This window comes from Brassica napus, unplaced genomic scaffold, assembly GCF_020379485.1.
Source record: "Brassica napus cultivar Da-Ae unplaced genomic scaffold, Da-Ae ScsIHWf_2491;HRSCAF=3216, whole genome shotgun sequence".
In the NCBI taxonomy this organism is placed as follows: Eukaryota; Viridiplantae; Streptophyta; class Magnoliopsida; order Brassicales; family Brassicaceae; genus Brassica; species Brassica napus.
The window spans coordinates 24,267-31,408 of NW_026015818.1; the positions used below are offsets into that span (position 1 = coordinate 24,267).

General features: G+C 40.9%; 2 pseudogenes; both read left to right on the plus strand.

Annotated features, from left to right (window-relative positions):
- Nucleotides 1-296: 296 nt before the first annotated feature.
- On the plus strand, nucleotides 297-2,935 carry LOC125601250 (annotated as a pseudogene).
- Nucleotides 2,936-3,274: 339 nt separating this feature from the next.
- On the plus strand, nucleotides 3,275-7,136 carry LOC125601249 (annotated as a pseudogene).
- The last annotated feature ends 6 nt before the right edge of the window (nucleotides 7,137-7,142 follow it).

Here is a 7,142-nt window from a genome sequence, read left to right on the forward strand (position 1 = left end):
TAAATTAAAAATTATATATACAGAACAGAAAAATTATAGATTTGTATTAATATTATTATTATTATTTAATTAAACATTTAAACTGATTTAAAAGGTTTGAAACTGAATTATTGAATTGGTTTAAATCGTATAAATTGTAGAACCACGGTTCGATTAAAATGTTGGGTTGATTCGGTTTTGGAAACATGGTTTGATTTCTGATTAATGATATCGGTTTATGATAAGTTTCGGCTCAGTGCGGTTTAAACCCACCAGTGACCAGTGTGGGAGTGACGGGTGGTTGCGATCTTGTTGAGAAAAACCAGCCAAGAGAAAAATGGCGAGCGATCTCCGACTGGTTCTGATCATCTCTTTCGTTTCCGTCCTCGTTTTCTCCACTTCATCGTCTCCGTGCCTCGTTTTCCTCGTTTCCAGAACCGAGCCAGAATCCAGCTGTTCGGGGGAGATCGAAACTCGTACCAATACGAAACTAAGTACTTCTCCCAGCAGCTTGACCACTTCAGCTTCGCGGATCTTCCGAAATTCTCGCAGCGTTACTTGATCAACTCCGATCACTGGACCGGTGCTTCTGAGCTCGGACCTATCTTCCTCTACTGCGGCAACGAAGGCGATATCGAATGGTTCGCTACAAACTCTGGATTCATTTGGGAGATCGCTCCCAAGTTTGGCGCCTTGCTTGTGTTCCCTGAGGTTCGTTGATGTTGTTTTTGATTAGAGCCTTGGAAAGAAGAATCTCGTTACTGATTTTATAGGGATGTTGTGTTGTGTGTAGCATAGGTATTATGGAGAGTCGATGCCTTATGGAAGCAGGGACGAAGCTTACAAGAACGCTACCACGTTATCGTATCTCACAACTGAGCAAGCTCTTGCTGATTTTGCTGTTTTCGTCACTGATTTGAAACGGAACTTGTCTGCTGAAGCATCCCCAGTTGTGTTGTTTGGAGGATCATATGGTGGAAGTAAGTCAAACGATCATATATGAGTATTCTTTGTGTTGGTTGGTGGAATGAGGCTTTTTGAGTGATTTTTTTTGCTAATGATGGAAAACAACAGTGTTGGCAGCATGGATGAGGCTTAAATATCCTCACATTGCAATTGGAGCATTAGCTTCTTCAGCTCCTATTCTTCAGTTTGAAGATATTGTACCTCCTCAGACGTTTTATGACATTGTATCTAATGATTTCAAGGTACATCTTTTTGCTTTTTGTTAGTCGTATGATCTTCTCTACTTCTTATTGTGACTGTTTTTTTTTTGGCTGGTAGCGTGAAAGTAGTACCTGCTTCAACACCATAAAGAACTCGTGGGATGCAATTATAGCCGAGGGTCAGAAAGAGAATGGTCTTCAGCAGCTGTCGAAAACTTTTCATTTTTGTAGGTAAGCAAGAAAAACTGGAGTTTGGTTTAATGTTTGTTGTCATCTATTTGTATTTGAGCTAAATTGAGTGGTGTCTCTGTTTTTCAGGGCGTTGAACAGTACTGATGACCTTTCGGACTGGCTGGATTCTGCTTATAGTTATTTGGCAATGGTGGACTATCCATATCCCGCTGACTTTATGATGCCTTTGCCTGGACATCCCATCAAAGAGGTATACTTTTGAAAGGTTTTCCTAGTGACATATTCTCCAAACCATATAATAGTTTGGACATTGGCTACCTCATCTGCATTGTTGTCATCTTTACTTGAATGACCCTACGAGGCTATGCTTTAATGGCTCGCTTGTTGCATCCAGCTATTGTTTAAGTTCGTCCTTTGAATTTAATAAGATTTTATCTTTCTGTAGGTTTGCAGAAAGATTGATGGGGCTAGTAGTGATGCTAGCATCCTAGAACGCATATACGCAGGAGTATGTGTACTACAACTATACTGGGAAGGTTGGCTGCTTCGAGTTGGATGATGACCCTCATGGTTTGGATGGGTGGAACTGGCAGGTCTGAAGAATAACTGCTATGTTTATCTTCCTTTTACAGAAACTTTATGGTTAATAATCCTTATGCCTTTGGTTTACAACAGGCGTGCACGGAGATGGTAATGCCCATGTCTAGCAGCCAAGAAAACAGCATGTTTACAGCTTACGATTTTAATTATTCTTCATACAAAGAGGATTGCTGGAATACATTCGGAGTCAATCCAAGGCCTAGGTGGGTCACAACAGAGCTCGGTGGACATGTAAAACTTCTTCTTTTTATAACTCAAGATTCTTGGATGGCCATGATCTGAATTTTTACTGTCACTCTCTCCCTCCAATGTAAAAGGACATAGAGACCGCCTTGAAGTCGTTTGGAAGCAACATCATTTTCTCAAATGGTCTTTTAGATCCTTGGAGTGGTGGCAGTAAGGATTTATTCCCTTTACTCAGATCTCGAAAGCTATTTTCAAAACTAATGTCGTAATCCAGATGAGTGCCTGGCTCGTAAAATGCAGTGTTCTGAAGAACTTATCCAGTACCATTGTTGCTCTTGTCACAGAAGAAGGTATAACTAATAGCCTCAACATATTATATCTCGCCCAAACTTATCTGTTGGTTTCATTCGCATAGGCGTTAAGTTAAAGCCTTTAACCTTTTGATCATAATATCAGTAGTCATTTCATAGAATCGCAAAAACCCCACTATTCAAGTCGATAGTAAGACCAATTTTGGTACCTATGACAGAACATCATAATCATATCATCATCATCATCATCATCCATTCTCGTTTAGACTACTGATCAGATCTTTTTTCTTAGGTGGACATCATTTGGATCTACGACCCTCAACTCCAGAAGACCCAAAATGGCTAGTGGAGCAGCGAGAAGCCGAGATAGGGTTGATCCAAGGGTGGATCAGAACTTATCGATTAGAAAAAGAAGCTCAATTTCCATTGCTAAAACGTTCTTGGTAAGAGAACGATGTAACACATGTGGCAAGAGAACGTTCTCTGTTAAACGTTCTTGGTAAGATGACAATGTAAAATAATCTCTGATCAGTTACTCAGAATCTGCAAACTCTGTAACACATCGTGTTTGAGTAAATCTATGCAAGCTCTCGGCGTGTTTGAATAAATCTTTGTAAGCTCTCGGTGTTCACTACTAGTGTGTTTGATAAATAAATTTTGATTTGGGTTATTGAAAATAATAAATACACGCTAACTCAAGAAATGTATGGGCTGGCAGGCTAGTGGGCTACACACCAAACACATCTGTCAAGTTCGTAAAGATCATCTTAAAGAATCACAAATCTCTGAATATTTAAATCTCAAACACATGATACTTGTCTTGTAAGTGAAAGACAGAGAGAATGATACATTTAATGATTAGAGAGTGAATTAAGTAAATACTATAAGTTTTGCTTTGGAAAAGAGTCGAAAATCTTAATTACCATATATAATCACCCCTTTTAAACTCCATATTGAAATTTCTTGGTTTTAGCCGCTTGAAACGAACATGTTAAAACGCTACCGCTGATACTTTTGAGTTTTGACTAAAAATAAGCGAGACAGAGAGACGCCACTCTTCTATTCTTTGCTGTGTGTGAGAGAGAGAGAGAGAGAGAGAAAAGTGAAGAGACTATAGTCGTGGTTCTGATCTCGAATATCGGAGACATTTGGGGGTTCAATTGGTGGTAGCGGCGATGGCGACTTATAGTTCGGAGCGACTCCCGAGAACGCCGGCTACTACCAGATTAGCGGTTACGCCTGGTTCTAGGGTTTTAAAAAGCCCTTTGAGTGACGAAGAAGTCATGTGGAAGCGGCTCAAGGAAGCTGGGTTGATGAACAATCGATTAAACAGAGGGATAAAGCCGCCCTAATCGCTTACATCGCCAAGCTCGAATCTGAGGTTTGCTTTCCTTGATTCGTCCTGAAATTCTCATTCACTGATAAAATTTCATTCGGTAAAATTGAAGGGTTAGCTGGTGGGATTAGCTTGTGTCGTTAATGTTTAGTTCTAATAAGTTCACATGAATATAATGAAGGAATTAATTGCTTGTTTATTAGAGTAATTGCTTTGCTTTTGGAAGTTTTAAAAGTCTCGATTTTGTTTCTCTTTTGAGCTATTGATTGTTATAATGGTCAGTTTCTTTTTCATAATCTGGATGCAGGTCTATGATTATCAACACAACATGGGTCTTCTCATTTTGGAGAAGGACCAACTGTTGTCCAAGTATGAGGAAGTTAAGGCATCTGTTGATGAAGCTGACTTAGCACATAGGCGAGACCTCTGCATATGTCTCTGCCTTGGCCGAATCCAAGAAACGAGAAGAGGGTTTGAACAAGGATGTTGGGATTGCAAAAGAGTGTATTTCGAGTGTAAGTCCCTATCTTTTGAGAGCGAGCAAAAAAAATAAGTTCTCCCAGTATTGTTTATTGATTTTTTTTTTTTTTTTTTTTGTCCTCAGCTGGAGAAGACTTTGCATGAGATTCGTGCAGAATGTGCTGAGACCAAAGTTTCTGCTGGGAGTAAAATGTCTGAGGCTCATACTATGATTGAGGATGCTCTCAAGAAATTTGCAGATGCTGAAGCAAAAATGCGCGCAGCTGAAGCTTTACAATCAGAAGCTAACCGGTATCACCGGATTGCAGAGAGAAAATTGAAGGAAGTTGAAAGTCGTCAAGATGATCTTGCTCGGCGTCTTGCATCTTTCAAATCTGAGTAAGTTTTTCTACTGTCTCGGTTAACCGCACTACTGGGCTTGTGCTATTGATGTAGTAGTAGTATTAATCTGTGTTGGTTCTTTTATTCCATGGTTTAGGTCTGAAACGAGAGAGAACGAGATTGTTATTGAGCGACAGACTTTAAGTGAGAGACGAAGAGCTTGCAGCAAGAGCATGAACGATTATTGGATGCTAAAGCTTCACTAAATCAGCGAGAAGATCAACATTTTTGGTAGATCCCAAGAATTAGCTGAACTTGAAAAGGGGTTAGAGTCTGCAAAAACCACATTTGAGGAGGAACGTAGAGCCTTGGAGGATAAAAAGTTCAGTTTGGAGATCGAATTAGCCTCGCTTGCTAAACGAGAAGTGGTTTGTATACACATAAGTACTGTCATTTTTATTTATTTTGCTTAACACCTTGACCAAAAAACTTATATGAGGCATAAAACAGGCGGTCTCTGAAAGGGAATCTTCACTACTTGAGAAAGAGCAAGAGCTGCTTGTTGCTGAGGAAAAAATTGCCAGCAAGGAATCTGTGAGTTTTACTTGTTTAGTTCAACGTACCTTCTGTTTATCATTCATACTTTTAGTTTTGTGCTCAGTTGTTTGCGAGAGTTAAAGTGCTTTCAAAACAATCAATACAGGACTGATTCAGAAGGTCTTAGCGAATCAAGAAGTTATCCTGAGGAAAAGAAAATCCGTTGTGGAAGCTGAGTTGGAAAGTAAGTGCAAATGGCGGAAGATGAAATCGAGAGAAGAGACGGGCTTGGGAACTAAGAGAGGTTGATATCAAGCAGAAGGAAGACCTAGTTGGTGAAAAGGACATGACTTGGAAGTTCAATCGAGGATATTGGCAGAGAAAGAAAAGGATATAACAGAGAGGTCTTATAGTCTTGACGAGGAAGAGAAGCATTTGAATGCTACAGAGGAAGATATCAGCCGTAAGACAAATCTGCTGGAGAATGAGAAGGAACGGTTAAGAAAGTTAGACTCAGATCTGCAGCAGGCTTTGATTTCATTAGAAGACAAGAGAAAACGTGTTGACTCTGCAACGGAAAAGCTTGAAGCCCTGAAGAGTGAGACAAGCGAATTACCATTCTGGAGATGAAACTCAAGGAGGAGCTAGATGATATGAGGGGTCAAAAGCTTGAACTCCTTGCTGAAGCAGATAGAATGAAGGTGGAAAAGCTAAATTTGAAGCCGAGTGGGAACACATTGACGTGAAAGGGAAGAGTTAAGAAAAGAACGGAGTATATCACTCGTCAAAGAGAGGCTTTCTCGATGTATCTCAAGGACGCGTGATAACATCAGGAGGAAAGGGATGCGTTGAGAAATCAGCACAAGAACGACGTGGAGGCGCTAAACCGAGAGCGTGAAGAATTCATGAATAAAATGGTGGAGGAACATTCAGAGTGCTTGGCAAGATACAGCGCGAACGTGCTGACTTCTTGTTGGGTATCGAGACGCAGAAAGAGAGCTGGAGTATTGCATTGAGAACAGACGAGAAGAGCTGGAGAATTCTCGAGGGAGAGAGAGAAGGCTTTTGAGCAAGAGAAGAAGTTGGAAGAGGAGCGTATACAGTCCCTCAAGGAGTCGGCGAAGAAAGACTTAGAACATGTCCAAGTGGAACTAAAGAGGTTGGATGCGGAGAGGCTGGAGATCAAATTGGACCGTGAGAGGAGGGAGAGGGAGTGGTCTGAGTTGAAGGATTCGGTTGAGGAGCTAAAGGTTCAACGAGAGAAACTAGAGACGCAAAGGCATATGTCGATCGAAAGAGAAAAATCAGACACGAGGTTGAAGAGCTGAAGAAGTTGGAGAATCTGAAAGTTACGTTAGATGATATGTCCATGGCTAAATGCAGCTGTCTAATTTAGAGCGTAGCTGGGAAAAAGTGTCTGCTTTGAAGCAGAAGGTTGTTGTTACTCGGGACGAGGAACTAGACTTGCAAATGGAATCAGCACTGTGAGTATAGCAAAGATGGTTATAACTCAAACAATGGCTCAAGAAGCCCTTCATCCGCCACTCCATTTTCATGGATAAAGCATACACCATCTGATATTCAAGAATCCTCCGGAGACATCGCTTCCACTGCATCATCATGAAGAAGGAGCATTGCCTTCAGAAAAAAGAGAAGAAAGGCTTACACGGAGGGGATTTGATTGCAGTTGAAAAACTTGAAGGCCGGAAAGAAAAGAAGAGGTAACGCATCTGGCAATGACACCAGTGAACCAAGCAGTCACAAGAAGAGGAACATGAGGTTACCCAAAAATCTTCTGATGAAGCTGATCCCGAGAGGTAAAATTGATCGCTCAATAAGAAACTTATGCAACTTTCTTGTTACTAAAGCTTAATCGTGGCATCTTCAATTTCGTGGCAGTGTAATCTCAAGCCCTCAGAATGGGCCCGAGGACAAACACGAACTGGCCTCAACCAAACCCCAAGCCACCACCAAGTGGTATGGTAGTCCTCAGTGAAATCGTGAGATCACAAGGTAACGTGTGAGACAGAGTCA